Source organism: Rhipicephalus sanguineus, chromosome 6 (genome assembly GCF_013339695.2).
Source record: "Rhipicephalus sanguineus isolate Rsan-2018 chromosome 6, BIME_Rsan_1.4, whole genome shotgun sequence".
Classification (NCBI taxonomy): domain Eukaryota; kingdom Metazoa; phylum Arthropoda; class Arachnida; order Ixodida; family Ixodidae; genus Rhipicephalus; species Rhipicephalus sanguineus.
In genome coordinates, this window is record NC_051181.1 from 66270501 (window position 1) to 66286480 (window position 15980).

A 15980-nucleotide genomic window follows, 5' to 3' on the forward strand; every position below is an offset into this window, starting at 1 on the left:
TATTGATTCATCCCCCCCCCCTCCTCTGCCCTGAAAGCTTTGTACACCTAACGTGGTTTTTCAGTGCTTCCGGAATCAGCACATCTTTGACCAAGTGACGGTGTTATGTTATAACGTCACACATTTTGACGACGTGCGGCGTCCTGATGACATCTTAGGGTGACGTCATCACATCATCTTTTGCATCACTCGTCGATGGTCACTTATCACCTGGGATGAGGCATTTAAGGCTGTCGCCTTAATATGCCACTAAGAGGTGTATCGCACACCATCTCTATATTATGCACTGAACGTGCATAGCGATGGTCCCACGCCGATGACACGGCCCCGTCTAGACAGAAGCTGCTCCCGTTGTTCGGAGTGACATGTGACAGCGAGGCTAACGTGAACCGGGGAGGTGTGCGTTGAATGCCCTGGCATTCCAGCACAACGGTAGGTGTAGAGCACGCGCATGATGAAAACACGAAACAAAAGCACTCAACTGAGCCGTTTTGTGCCGCACAGTGTTCTGGAGGTGAGCTCACGGAACTTATCTTTCGTAAGTGTTCCATAAAGGGAAGCTGAAGAACTTAAAAAAAAATGACTTTGGAGCGTTTATACATAGTTCGATCCCTGCTGAATTCGAAAACCAATGTAAGAGTTCACAGAACTTAACGCAATTAGCATTTCTTGGCAGAAAAACAGCGGCTGCAGCCGCAGGGCTTCTTGAAATTCTGAGCGAACGCGGTGACGTCATCTTCGATGAGCGCGTCATTGGCAACATCAAAGCATGGCCTTCGCGATCAGCTTTACCAACGCGCGCAGCCGGAACTAGTCACGGAGACCACGGTTGTAGATACGACAGTGATTTGCGGCCCCCCGACTATGACGCAGTTCCGGTTAGTTCGTTTCCACGCCCACACTTTCCGCGGGTTCGCGTAGGCGGAGCAAGACGAACTTTTCTTTCGCGTATTTTAAAGCTCCTGCTCCCACAACAGCGGAAAAAATTACGCCATCGTCGAGAATAATGTTGGTCCTAGTTAACAACACTGTTTTACCGAATTCTAAAACCACTTCAGCTTCCCTTTAACCATTGGCCGGCGGGCACCTCTTTGTCCAGAATATTCTCTTTCCAGAATTTTCCTTTCTTTTTTTTTGCCGTAGGACCTTACTGAGAATGTGTGCCTTGCTTCTCTTATCCACAGGAATTTACCACTCCTGAAACGATATCGGATTGTTCAGGTGTTCCACTATGGCAGGCGAAGTAAGGAATCAAAAAAGTCTTGAGCATGAGGCTACACCCACTTATAATATACGTTCACGTACTGTTTGCTATCCCTGGAAGAGACACGTACAGGCGATGCTCGCGCTAATTGTCGTCAGGAGTCGCGAGCACATGTGATCGTGTGAACATAATGTTTCAAGTGCCCATATTAATATTGTCTCCACGGGAACGCATGCGTATTGAAGCCGGTTGTTGCGCCTGCCATTATACTCTGATACAACTTTAGAAGTCCGCGGCATTTCCTTCTCCCAGGCGGATGTGCACAAGCCTGCACCAATGGGCGCGCACGCCGGCCTGACGTCATGAACCGGGCGGCCCCGTGACCCCGGGGACCTAACCGGTTAGAGCGTCTAATCACGGAGAGGTAACGCGGGAAACGCCGTCAAACATTTATAATCAGAATTTTTCGATCTGCGGCGACTATGAAGTCGTATGCACACAACACATGCTGCAAACAGTGGGAGGTGAGAGCGAGAGCGGTTCGTGTTATTGCGCGGCGGTTCGCTGCGCATGTGCGCAGTGCGCGCTCATGCGTCGCTGCTCGACATATTGTGGCCAGTTGTCGGTCATAGGCAAGACACACCAAAACTTGAGCGTTTGTCTCGTCCGCTTAGTTGAACACTTGAACACCGGTATGTAGGGAAGGGTTCATTTACTGACACACGCTTTTAATTAATTCTTGCAAAAATACTCTTCAATGCATCGCAGTTAACGTTTTCAGCGTAAAAAGGACAAGGTGTTTAAAACCAGATACACCGACCGACTTTCGCACTACGGATGTCAGAAGTATAGCCGTTTTGCCAAGGAGACTGCCTTCATTCACTGCCAGCAACAAACATTCAGGTCCGACAGTATTTCTTATGACTGAGTGAGATATCGACGTTAAGTAACAACACGATACCACAGCGCGCACCTTACATCCAAAAGCATGCATTGCATAGATTCATTGATTCCCGTTCCCACGCGCGGCATCTCCCGTGCCTGGCGAAAACGCAGCAAATGAAAGCGAAAGAACGGCGCATGGCTAAGGTTTAAGTGCCGTCGTGTATTATACGACTGATTCATGGACGAATGAAACGTTAAACTAAAGATGGGCATAGATTTCGCAAGTTATAATTCGAGAGCACTATCTCGGACCTCTAATTATGTTGTTACAAAAGATGGCTTAGGCCTGAGATTAAGCGTGGAAGTCGACATTTTGTTGTGATTACGCGTTTACTGATGGTGTAACAACTTAATAAGAACGAAATAACGCGTTTTAGCTACTTTCTGTAACTTGTTCGCATTTGAATTGATCCTGAGTCACATGACTCTACAAGTACGACACGAGAGCGGCTAAAAGGAATCGGGAAAGACCTTTAACACCCGCGTATATACTTAAGAACAGAACATCAACAAAGGCGCTAATATTCAACGCCTCCAAGATGGGACGAAGACGCAACACAGCAGTGAAGAATCGCGTCAGACCCTTAACAATAACCATCACGAAAGCGTTATATAGTGATGGTAATTAAACTGCGATAACCACTATATACACTCCGAATATTGATTTCTGGGCTTGATAAAATGATTCACTCAGATGCGAATCGTAAAAATACATTGTAATCCATGATTTTCAGATCCGTTACATTATTGCACCTCCATACAGAAGCCAGTAAACAACATAACAACATATAAACCGCACTCCTAAGTTTATCTCTACAAAAAGAAAAAGAAAACATGCGTATAACACCCGCACACAATGGGCACCACCATTTTTAAGCACATTTTTCCGTGTTCTTGGTGCGGGCTATACGTGGGAAAATACAGTATTCAATATCCCATTAGAAAAAGCAGGCGGCAAAATGTTCGGTATCGTACCCTGATACTTGAAGGACGACTAATGAAAAATCAAAAAGCTTTTCTTACTTCATGACCCCCAACGGATCTTTCAGCGTCCTTTCGACTTGGGCCGATGACCTCTCACCGACAACAGGGGTGGGCCTGCTGTAACTTGATACAATCGCAAACCGTCGCTCCGACAGTCAACTCGTCCGCGCAACAGCCGAGGACAACAAACAAACGGCGTGTATCGATGCCCTGCGTTGAGGTGAGGAGGAAAGTGGGGGCGGCGGGCTGTTCTACTACAAGCTAGGACACGCCGAAAATCCCCGTGGAACAGGCGACGAAAGAAAAAAAAAACGGTGTTGAGACTCGAGAGATAGTAGCGGCATGCAAGCGATGGCGCGTCGCCCAATTGGATGAAGATGTACTCCGCCAACAGGATAGCGAGTTTGGACGTTTTTTATCAAGTTATTACTGGGTCGTTGAAGCGCCGTAGCGCAGAGCTCCCGAAATTTCAACTACAAGCGCAGGGGCGTGGCCAGATATTTTTTCAGGAAAAGGGGGAGGGGCGGGGAGGGGAGTTGAACTAGCCTTTTTGAATGTTCGTGCGTGTGTTTTTATATCTGTGCGTGTACATATGCACATGCAAAATTGAAATTTTTCGGAGTTTCGTGGCGGGGGGAGTGAACTACTTCTGTGAAGACACGTTTCACTTCTGTATTATACCGATTCCTAAGGCGGAGGGATCAACCTTGTTTCTTCAGTGCTCCACTTATACCCGTTGTTCATGGCAAACCGTTGTAGCTTTTCAAAAAATCGCGCGATAACTCGGCGTAATGCTTTCCACTGCGAGCTAAAGCCATTTGGGAGGACTTGGAGCTATTGCGTGTCTAGCTACAGCTTCATCACAACACGGGCAACCAGCGTCCGCATCAGCGAGATTACTTGTTTGTATGCGATACTAAGGAGCGTTTCGGTTTTTCGAAAATGGAAATGCGCAGTGCCTTAAGGGCGCGTGGCTATCACAGCTCCGTTCTTGCTTTGGGGATGCAGCTGCGGTGGTGCGTATAGAAAGCAGTTTACACTGCAGTATTAGAGCGCCATTACAATGGGAGGCAGGGCTGCCGTTTTCTCTTTCGACTTTTCTGTTTTAACGCGACAGCGTTAGCCAGCTCGTTTCGCAGAAATTCCGGTGTCGGCGTCGGGGTCGGCGTCATTGGTTGTGAGCGAAAAACCAGCGATGCCCGTGAGCGAAAAATCGAGTTAGGTGCATGCAAGTAAAGAAACAAAGAAAAATATTCGGTTCGAGTAGCAATCGAACCCAGAGCTTCTTCATGGCATGCACGTGTTCTACCACGTGGACACGTCCGTGCTCGAAAGTGCTTGGAGGACGCTTGAGCTTTGCCTTCAAGAGTAGAACGCGATAGCGTAATCGGGCCCCGTGCGCATCGCATTCTCAATCGCTGGCCTGGCTTCGATTCTCGGTGGACGCCTAAACCATTGCTCAAGGAAACGAACGTCTGTGTGCGTTTAAAGTGGCCATTTCAAGCTATCCTATAATGCCTACTGCAAGCACAGCTGCAAAGTGCCCACTATGTGTCCCTAAAGCAACACGCGCAGCTGCACACGTTGTTGATGCTATTGCTGATAATCATGACTAACTATGCATGTGCACTTTCTAATGAGTGGGCCTTTAAACCAACCACTCATTGCGCAATTAATATGTTTTGATGTCTGGTGCGATTGCATACGCTTCTGTCAAGCAATATTACACGCGTTGACACCCATCGCACTACGTGACATCCCACTACGTTGCCCGGGCAACAACATTACGTCTCTTCGCGGGTGGAGAGGCGCTGGAGAGTGGGTGCGACTAGCTCTTCGAGAGTTAGCGTCGCGGTCAAATCGGGTCAAACCCGACTATAGCGAACTCGGGTGAATCGAATTACCCTTTACACCGAACTATTTCCAAACACGACAATGCTTTAACGTCAACGCATAGAAAAAATGTAAGGCTACATCGAACGAAAAAAGCCGGAACACTTGATACATCGAACATCGGGGCAGCGCGAAACACCCCAAGAAGTCGGCTTTTCCTCTCAAAGAATTGGCTTTTTCTCGCGAAAGGGCGCTTTCCCGCATGCATTTGGGAGAGTGAGTGGTGTGATTATGCGGGCAACCCGCGGAGCGGCTAGAAACTACCGCTTGCCACCACGTGCTTTCTCACGTGACAGCATCTCTTTTCTGTATTTGAAGCGGGCCCGTCGTAGCGGTCGCCTCTCGCTTCTCCGCGATTCTCTGCTCTGCTACCGCAGTAAATGCCGTGAAACGGAACAACCTGCTGTTCTTCTCAAAGCTTGCGATAATCAACACAATCGAACGTAGAGACGTGTGACGTCGCCGCTGTGTACAGCATCCCAATAAGCACACTGAGCGCGATGTTGAAGGACTAGACCGACGTTAAAGAGTCATTTCGGAGTTGAGGCGCCCGGCGAGTACGCACATCTGCGCAAGATAATGCTGAGAAGCTGTTCACATTCATAGTCTACTTTTTCGCGTCTAACCCGAGCCTGAATGTGACCCGCAACCATAACTGCAAACCGCCTAAAATAAAAAATAAATAAAGAACAAAAAGTTCATGTATTGTCGTGAAGCCGCCTCTCTTGCATTATCATGAAGCAGTGCCATGAAGCCAACTTGCGCACCGAAAAACGCGTCGAAAATTCAGTAATGCTTTAAAATTTTTGTATCAGATTATGCGATATATTGAACTAATTCTCGATTTTTCGGGAGTTAGATATATGCGGGTCCGACAGTATTTGGCAAAATGTGATCGCCACGGCCTTCTGTACGAACGAGCCCGGTCGTTTGAGAGGTGTAAAAAGAAAAGTAGGTGCCTGTTTACTGGCCCGAAATAATCCAGGCTGGGTGGCAGTGTAGAAATGGACTGCCATTATGACCCTTCCCAGTGGCGAAGTGAGGGGGTGGCACATTGGCCCGTGCCTAACCCCCCCCCCTGAATTTTCGTTTTTTTTTTGTTTTTGTTTTTTTGCCATGGCATACAGAGCAAAAAATGGCAAATGATCACATCTGCCTGCCCGGCCCCCCTTCAGACCATGGGGTGCCCCCCCCCCTCCGAAAAAAATTTCGGCCTACACTCCTGACCTTTCCCTTTAAGAGAGGCGTGGTATGAATGGCTACAGTCAAGTAATGAGTACGTTCAATATGGCGTATTGATTCTTAATTATGATAGTGTCGCGAGTTGGAGAGCCACAAGGCAAAGTGCCATCTTTTGGCACACGTGGGCTGTCCCCATAGATGTTCTAGAGCTATAAAACATATTTCACGTCCTCTTTCTGCTCATGTACTTTAACAAATTAGTTATTTCACGACGGCTATGTGATATGTCGCACGCGTATGCGATAAGGCTTCTCCGCTTGCATAGAGTCGCTGCAACGGCGCTGGTGTTATCACAGTTTTTACTGTAGCCAAAAGGCTAAAGTGGATGCTTGGACGAGTTAGTCCGGCATGTTTGAAATAAAAACATTGCAAAAGACATAGGACCACAAAGAATGACTGGTCCTCGGTATTTTGCGCTGCTTAAAAAGGTGGCGGTGCTCAAGCTGCCCCAAGCATTCTTTGCTCTAACATCGCATTGTTACACCGTATCGCAACATCGTATTGTAACATCGTATTGATATGTATGTATCGTTGTTGAAGAGGCATAGGCCACCGAATGACTGTTACATAATCAACTGCAAAGAACATCGAGTGAATAACGTAGTATCTGTCACTGTGACATTGAAAAAACTAACAGTCAAATAGGTAAAATTTAATGTATTGGGCGTACTTGTGCCCGGCAGAAGGAACGTTTCAAAGTAAGCACAAGCAAGTAGCGCACGCAGTACGATTATAGCAGCGAGCACGGTCGTCGATAATCGACAATCCGATCATCGACGAAACACATAGTCTTTTGTACGTGCATCATCGAGCGCTTGAGCGTTATCGCTAGTGATCGCCTTAGCTCCAGAAAAAAACTCGGCTACTGGAGTCGTGTTCGCTATCTTATCACAACACTCTAAAACAATCTTGATGGTTCCCAAGCATTCCTGCGCAGCCTGCGTCGACCGGCGGTAGTTCTTGTGAGTGAAGCCGGGTCACATGAAGATAAACAAGTGCGCGTGCCAATCTAAACGTAAGCAACAATAGCAAGAGATGCCGGAAGCCGAGCAGGAATTGTAGCGAATGAGTAGAACACGTCATATGGTATAATATAAACAGCTAACTGAAGCAAAGATGCTGTTCGCTGTACTGATTCCAGTGTGGGCTAAAAGAGGCACAAGAATGCCAATGGGAAAACCAGCCTCCGTCCGTCAAGTCACAATACCGGACACTTGACCTCTGGTCGGTCAGCTGAGTGGGGTGGAAGCGAGCCAAGCTTTCAATCATGTCTGGCCCGAGACAATTTGCTTCGGGCACGTGTGCGGCCGAGGACGCACACCTTCATCCCACCGCCTATAGTGCATCCCAACCTGGAGAACACACACGCCAACGAGCGCTCTAGAATTACGTACCCACTATTTGCCTGACTCTCACGAAGAATTCAGATCCACCACCTGACCAGAACTGAGCGCTGGGCTTCATGTCACGGGTTCATGACTCTGGCTGTGTGTTTACGGGTCATATTGCCATTGTACCTGCGTGATCGCTCTCCCAAACCATTTTTCAAGTTACATATTCTGAGGTATTCTTCTCATTCTCCACTTAGAGCAGCGTAGCTCCAATACCATAAACAAAGTATATTAACAGCACGCATACTTGCAAAATTTGACTTACATTGTCTATATTACATTATTGATATTATTGACGACTTTTGCTTTTTTCAGATGCTACGTTAGAACTTTTTAAAGTGATGTGTCTGGAACGGAAGGTCACCAGGCAACTAATACCTGTCAATCTCGATGGGGCGTTTGGGGGCGAATAGAGGCAACATTCAAAATAGCGCAGATACTTCAAATTAGTGCCGTTTTTATGTAACCTATGTTACTGAAAGATATAACTTTAAGTGCTTTAACATTATTAATTTCTGACCGATTTCCCAATAGCTGTCATGTACCAGCCAAGCGCCGTATTCTTTAAAGAATACCACCGCGTTGTACTTGAGCGCCGTAATCTGCTTAGGTTAATCTACGAAATCTCCTTGTGCAAGTGCTCTTTCTAGTAGAATGACCTCTGAGCTGCACATATTTATCTTGGAAATATACTCGTAACTGTTCTAAGGCACTTTGTAATTTTATGATAATGTGCATGACGTGACGTTGATAGTGCCCGAAGACTCGTTCCATGTCAGAATGGAATATTTGAATGAAATATTGTCAGTAACAAAGGCCATATGACGCAATTAACGTTACGTCACCTGCAGGACGTCATCAGCAACTCGCAGCTCTGAAAACGTGCTCAGCAGCTGTCAAGGAAGATGTTGCATTTTCTCAAATCAACTGGACAGCCTTCGTTCAAGCGCGATAATCTGCTTTTTAATGTCTTCCCTTGAATGTATAGAAGTCGTCTTATCCTTTGTTAGTCCTACTGGCTGCAATCAGCATAATTCGATGAACCCCACCGTGTGGTTTAATTTATGCGTAAGTGCACGTCGTGACAGCGCTAAGATGATCCGCGTAATAAACCTCTTTGTTGCTTTAAGTTCTCTGATTTTTGGTGATAATCAACGTTTTGCCGAGGCAGTAACCGCCATTGTGAAAGCACTAGACTGTTGGAAATTCGTTCATTGCTAACTTTTGCTCACTGTATTTTATCTTTGTTTGTTTGTATCCATTCCGTTCTGTAACACTCTTTGCCTTGGCGCTACGTAAATAGATAAATAAATAAATAAACACATAAATAAATAAATAAATCTTCGCAGTTTACTTCTGCCTTGACGTTCAAGCAAAACAGAAAAAAAATTTTGCCCTTAGATATGTATGCTTCTTCCCATTCAAAGAAGAACTTGTTGAGTAATGAAAACTGTAGTCGTAATACTGCTGCTTTTTTCATTTGGCTACAGGTTTGGCGATAAAAAATTGAGGAACTCTTAAGCTTGGCCTTTAAGAGTTGAACGCGATAGCGATATCCCGTCCCATCCTCATCGGGCTCTGTCTCGCTTTTCATTATGTTCAGTCGCCCAGCCAGCCAGCCACACACGCACACACACGACATACCTATAGTAAAGGTAAAGGTTTCCGCCCTATTCGACAGAACTCTGATGACAACAGTGCACCCACTATGTGCGTGTAAGATAATGAACGCACTAATGTGTATGCCCTTTGTAATGGGTGGCATGCTTTCAACCAGCAGCAAATATGCGCGTGATGCTTTTTCCAAGCTGCGATGCACCCACTACGTGTTCGTAAGCGAATACGCACAGTAATGTGTGTGCCGTTTGTAATGGGTGGCTGTCTTTAAACCACCAACTCGTTATGCAATTCACATGGTGTGACACCCGATTGCTGTGCACGCTTGTACCCCGTTTTACTGCGATATTAAACCTCGTACTGTGACACCTGTACACAGGATGCGTGTGTTTGTGAAGCATGAAAATTAATTTCAGTGCGATTCCAAGCAATGGCGTAGCTCTGTGGTAGAACACTTGCTTGCCACGCAGACGGACTGGGTTCGATTATCACTCTAACTGGGCATTTTTTATTATTTTATTTACATCTTTCTCGATTTTTTGGTCAGGGAGAAGATGGTGATCTTTCACTAACGACCAACGACGCTGACGGCGGAATTTCTGCGAAACGAGCTCTTTAACGCTAGCGCGTTAAAAGTTCAAAGGCATCGCTGCTTTTGGCTCCTTTGAGCTCTGACTACTTTTAAAATCTACCCAACGGCAATCCTGCTTCATTCTCCCACCCTCCTAAGCTTTAGGAAGCTCGTGTGGTTTTTCAGGGGTGCTTTCACATTATGCGCCCACAGAAATACAGCCTCCGCAGCCGGAATCGAAACCACGTAGCATCGAGATCAACGGTGCGACGCCATATAACCGCTGAGAAACCACTTATATGGCAAAACGCTTTTACATACTCGTGCTGTCATTCAAACATCCCTCCATTGCGACTGTAAAAAGTGAAAACCATGCAAGTTTTACCTCCCACCGTAGCTCGTGACTTTCGTCAGTTCAGCAGTGTAACAAAAAAAAAATGGACAGCATGGAAAAAGAGGACAGTGACAACGGCAGACCCCCCCCCCCCCTTCCTCTATAATGGTGCCTTTTCAGGTGAAACTTCCGAACTACGCTCTGTGACTCACTCAAAAGTTAATAGTTTCCGTCGTTTCGTTGTACTGTGGGTTTTTTTTTCCACACAGACAGTAAAACAAACAAAGAAAACTGATGAAGAGACGAGTTCTGGACAGGCCGGAAACTGTTTATCACCCGCATCCTCACGTCAGTTTTTCACACTACGAGGACCAATCTTTATGTATTGAAAGCTTAAAATCGTCAGAGGGGTCTATTGAAAAAGAAAGAAAAACCAACGAAGATTTGAAGAGCGATTATAGTAGTACAAGAAATGTCTTCTATAGGTATATATGTATTGTTTATCCATGAATAGTAAGAACAAAAATGAAAACAAGAACCCTACTACTACTGCTAATGAAAATAGTAATAATAACAATAATATTATTAATAATAACATTAATTAAAGAAAAAAAAGTCAAGCCACTGCACTGAAATAACGTCGCGAAGACTGGTTAAACAGGAGAGCTGGTGGGGTCACATTGCTACTTCATTGCCTGACTTTGTTCCATAGTAGTCGTGCCTACGAAAGCCCCGTAGTCCTATCCAAAGTCGCGGAACAATTCTTGCAACACATGCGACGTACAGCTGCCCTATATTGTAATTGAGACGAGCACAATTCCACAATTGACTAAGGGGCCGTTTGCACATATTGCGCAAGCGGAATCCTGGGAACGACTGTGAGTATCCTGAATGGAACACCGAGCGTTTGCACTTCTTTCATCTATCTATCTATCTATCTATCTATCTATCTATCTATCTATCTATCTATCTATCTATCTATCTATCTATCTATCTATCTATCTATCTATCTATCTATCTATCTATCTATCTATCTATCTATCTATCTATCTATCTATCTATCTATCTATCTATCTATCTATCTATCTATCTATCTATCTATCTCTATCTATCTATCTATCTATCTATCTATCTATCTATCTATCTATCTATCTATCTATCTATCTATCTATTCACTTGTCGCTTACCCACAGCTTCCGTGAAAGGCGAGGACCGAGAGAGTAGATACTGCTCCGTTTGTTCCAAAGGACTCCTCAAGTGGACTCGGTGGCGCAACGGTAGCGCGTCTGACTCCAGATCAGAAGGTTGCGTGTTCGAATCACGTCCGGGTCAATTTTTTTTTTCTCTCTTGCAACATTCCGTTGATGCGACGAAGCATCCCACTCATCTGCTTGAAGTCGTCTCCCCGTTCTAATGCATTCAAACGCAATAAATGTTCATTATTGTGAGTTGTTTTTAATGGTGTAATGTCCGATGCTTTTCAAGTATTTATCAGTTCGGGTATTCCTATCTGTCCACCTTCCTCCTGACAATTCTTGTATCTTTCTGGCAAATAAAACTTAACTCAATCCAAAATTTAAAAAAAAGGGAGGGACACTGTGACGAAAATGCTGGAGTTCCATTGAAGTCTACGCATTCACGAGCAAAAAAATCCTGCAGATCCCACGCACTGTGGGAATCGATGTAAAGCGAAGCAGCCAACAAAGAGCTGTACACATCGCCTTGTTTGTCTTTGAGCCAAATGAAATCATTCATGCCATGGCGTCTACTTCACCATATATCGCATGTTTGCCATGCACGCATGCATGTACAATCTGGTATATATCATGTCAATGAAACGTATATTCTCGTATATACAATGTATGACCTGTCATTCATGTTCATCACGCATTCGTCTCGTGCCATAACAAACTTTGGTATATATCCAGTTAACAAAACGGCCGGAAGCGCACTATGACAGTGTCATGTAAATCATGTCGTCCAATATGACATGCATGTCATGATATTCATGTTACCACCTCTCATTTACGTTCGTCATACAGTCGCGTCATGCAATACCAGTTTTGGTGTATATTAAGCTAGCGAAACGGCCGCGAATGCACCATGAGCGTGACACGTAAATCATGACATACATGACATGCATGTCATGGTTTTCATGTTACCACCTGTTATCCATGTTCTTCATACAGTCGCATCGCGCAATACCAATTTTGGTGCATATCAATCTAGCGAAACGGCCACGATTGCGCCACGAGCATGGCATGTAAATCATGTCGTACATGTCATGCATGTCATGATTTTTATGTTACCACCTCTCATTTACCTTCGTCATACAGTCGCGTCGCTCAATACCAATTTTGGTGTATATCAAGCAAGCGAAACGGCCACGAGTGCACCATGAGCATGGCATGCAAATCATGTCGTACAGGTCATGCATGTCATGATTTTCATGTTACCACCTCTCATTTACGTCCGTCATAGAGTCGCATCGCGCAATACCAATTTTGGTGTATATCAAGTTAGCGAAGCGACCGCGAATGCATCATGAGTGTTGCATGTAAATCATGACATACATGACATGCATGTCATGGTTTTCATGTTACGAACTGTTATTCATGTTCTTCATACAGTCACATCGCGCAATACCAATTTTGGTGTATATCAATCTAGTGAAACAGCCGCGAGTGCGCCATGAGCGTGGCATGTAAATCATGTCGTACATAACATGCATGTCATGATTTTCATCTTACCACATGTCACTTATGTTCGTCATGCAGAAATGTCTCGTCATACCAGTTTTCGTACATATTCATTCATTTACAGGGCCGCGAGCGCGCCGAGACCATGTCATGTAAATCATGCTGCACATGCCATGCGTGTCATTATTTGCACGTTAGGACCTGTCATTATGTTCGTCATGAACTCTTGCCACGCCATACCAATTTTGGCATATATTAAATTAACGGAACGGCCGCAAGAGCCCCAAGGCCGTGAAATGTAAATCATGCTGTTCATGACATGCATGTCATGATTTTCATGTTATGACCTGTCATTTATGTTCCTAATAAGGTCATGTTATGCACACCAATTTGATATACATCCGATTAACGAAACGGCCAGGAGAGCACAAAGTCGTAGGCTGCTAGATAGATAGATAGATAGATAGATAGATAGATAGATAGATAGATAGATAGATAGATAGATAGATAGATAGATAGATAGATAGATAGATAGATAGATAGATAGATAGATAGATAGATAGATAGATAGATAGATAGATAGATAGATAGATAGATACGCTCAAAGTCGCAGAAGTTCGCTAAGAAATGCTTCGCATTTAATATGAACATTGGCGGCTACCGATGTGAAGGACTATGTTGGCAATTGATTAATATGAAGGCTACTACAGGTCACGGTGGTAGAATAGGAGCGGTGGCCAAACGAGAGCAGCAAGCGCGTCGCCGAACCGCTCGAGCTTGTTGCCGTGTAGGCCAGGTGGCGGCATGGGTTAATGGGCCCAAAGACGCGCATCGCAAGGTTTGGTTGTGCTGCAAATGGCCGGTTATCATAGCAATTTTCTAGCTCTGAAACGTCAGTAATGCGACGAAAGGGGCTAGTTGGTTCATGTTGGCTTTGGTGATACGCTCACGGTAGGGAGACGCTACGAAGTGCCCAGTATACAGTGTTAGAGGACGTCCTGTTAACACTGTGTCCTGTGTACTTTGTAGCGTCTCCCTACCGTAAGCGCATCACCAAAGCTAAAAGCCTTTAAAACGTTTGCGTTTTTAATAGCTGGTAGTGGCTGTCTGCCGGCTTTGCCCACAAAAGTAAGTGTACCGCGCTCCTTGGGTCTTAAAAATTTTTAATCGGCCCCTGCGAATATGCCAACAACACATGACACAGCACCGATCGTGAAGGACGCGTGTTTCTATTTCTGGAAGTGTGAAAATTGCTACCGGCGAGTGTACAAAGTAGAAAAAAATATTTGGTTCGCACTTTACTGTTGTTACCACGGTGGGCTTATGTACGTAGTGAATTTATGATCGCCTGGCCGCAACTATAAGTTTCAATGTTGCGCTGTCACCAATTGTTTATTAATTGCTCAGTTTTCTAGGAACAGAAGAGAAGTGTGCGAAATGAAGAGCAATACTATTTTACTAGCAATGAACTTGTGAGTAAAATTGCGCTACATATCTGCAGTGTACAATAAATAAATATACAACGACGGCGCAATTGAACACAAGGTAAGGACACTCGAAATATCTAGAGCGTTTTGTAGCGAAGCACTCACGGTGACTCTCAGCATCAACGAACAGAAACGGCGTGAAACATGCACTAAGTCTATGCCGCTGTGACCGTTGCATACGCGGCGAAGTGGACCTCACTTCGGATGCACATTGCAGACAGACCACGCACGCTGAAGCAACACCGTGACATTCCTTGTAGCTAGATCGTCGTCAGGCTGACGACAATCTAGTTACAAGGAATATAACGGTGTTGCAGAAAACGTCAATTAACATTGCTTTTCACTTCAGCCTCTCCTCCTCCCCCCTCCCCCCACCCCAATGTAATGCCGGCTTTTCAGTAAGCGGACTTGCGTTTAGGCAAGCTATTTAATATAATAGATACGTACGCGAAATTCGGCCATGTTTGTTTTCTGCCCCCACCATTATTGTTCAAACGACGATGCAGGAGCATTCTCGCTGACGTACTTTCGTACGGATGCATCGTAGTAGTCAAGCCTGAAGTATATTTATATTACACACACGTAGGTTATGCCTGCTGCTAATCTGCGGTGTATGCAGACAATCGGTTCACATTCAACGCCGCACTTGGCATGCAGATTGTATGCTCGCAAGAAATTTAGGAGCAACTGCAAATCGCGCTTATTACAGCTTTTGGAGCATCCGACCTGCGCACCGCACCGCTCTTTTGTTTTCTGACGCTATGTACATAACTGAATTCTGCTGCAATAAATTGATTTCCAGGTAATGCATTCATACTCTTACATGTGATTCTGCTCAAGATAAGCCATCGCTAACTCCTCGAAAGCTAACGTCGTTACTTAAAAATATCACTCCGATTAGTTATTCACATCCTGGTTTTTATAATGCTTTCATCCATGGCTCATGCAAATTCTGCTTTTCACTGCACATCTCATTCACATATCACATATCAAAGGCGCTCTCCTTTTACATCTTTCCCATGTTCTGTATAATGGAGTTAAATGAGGCCATATAACAGGAAAGTTTCAAGATTTCCAGTTCGTCAGTGCTGCTCTCCGGATTCTAAAAAAAGTTTGCGGCCGTCGACTCGCGAGGCAATCAACTCCTTCAATGAAGTCATTCGATGCTTACTTGGAAAAGTGTTGCAATGTGTCTTTAAGAGGACTGCTGTCTCAACTCAGGATCTCCCGCCGCGCACAACTGACTGGGCTTTGGGGGCATATGTGCACGCGGCACTATTTCTATATAGGCGGTAACCATGGCGCCCCGTCGCAAATGAGTAGGAAACAGGCATAATAAATCATGTACAACGAGCAAAATTCTAGTTATCAAAATAGAATGGCGGTTCTATACGCAGTAGAGAACCACAGGAAGATTAGAGTAGAACTCTAGTATCATGGCACAAAGTTCATAGGTTCCAATGACATTTTAATACTTGACAACGACGCCCATGCGGCTCTTATGGGTAGTGTCGTACATTGAAATGTCCCAGAACCTCCAGGCTTGTGGGCGCGATATTAACATTTTACCAATTGTTCCGGTCTCTTTCCGCTACCTACAGGTTTCCCGCTCA

General features: G+C 45.0%; 1 non-coding gene across 1 annotated transcript; it reads left to right on the forward strand.

Annotated features, from left to right (window-relative positions):
• Nucleotides 1–11441: 11441 nt before the first annotated feature.
• On the forward strand, nt 11442–11513 carry Trnaw-cca (transfer RNA tryptophan (anticodon CCA)). Its single transcript has one exon. It is a non-coding gene; the product is annotated as a tRNA-Trp (tRNA).
• The last annotated feature ends 4467 nt before the right edge of the window (nt 11514–15980 follow it).